The sequence below is a fragment of the Perognathus longimembris genome, chromosome 18 (assembly GCF_023159225.1).
Source record: "Perognathus longimembris pacificus isolate PPM17 chromosome 18, ASM2315922v1, whole genome shotgun sequence".
NCBI classification, from domain to species: Eukaryota; Metazoa; Chordata; class Mammalia; order Rodentia; family Heteromyidae; genus Perognathus; species Perognathus longimembris.
In genome coordinates, this window is record NC_063178.1 from 37,759,495 (window position 1) to 37,759,853 (window position 359).

Here is a 359-nt window from a genome sequence, read left to right on the forward strand (position 1 = left end):
AGAAGACATCTTCTGTTCTTTTTTGCTAGAGATAGGCCTCATTTAGCAAGGCAGATCTGGAGACCTTCCAGAAAGTACCCTATCCCTTTCCCAGAAGACAGTTGAGTCAGAGGAAGAGATCAGAGAGAGGAAGAGAGGGAGAGAAGAGAGAGAAAGGGAGGTGAGAAGAGACAGTGAATTTCAGAAGGAATAAGAGGGAGGGAAAGGGGGAGAGGAGGAGGTGGAAAGGCAGAGAGAGGGAGGAGTTGGAGAGGCAGTGAGAGGGAGGAAGAGAGGAAAAGATGAAGGGGAGAGAGAAAGAGGGAGAAAGAGGGAGGAGGGAGGGGGTAGATGGAGAGGGAGAGAGGGCAGGAGAGGAG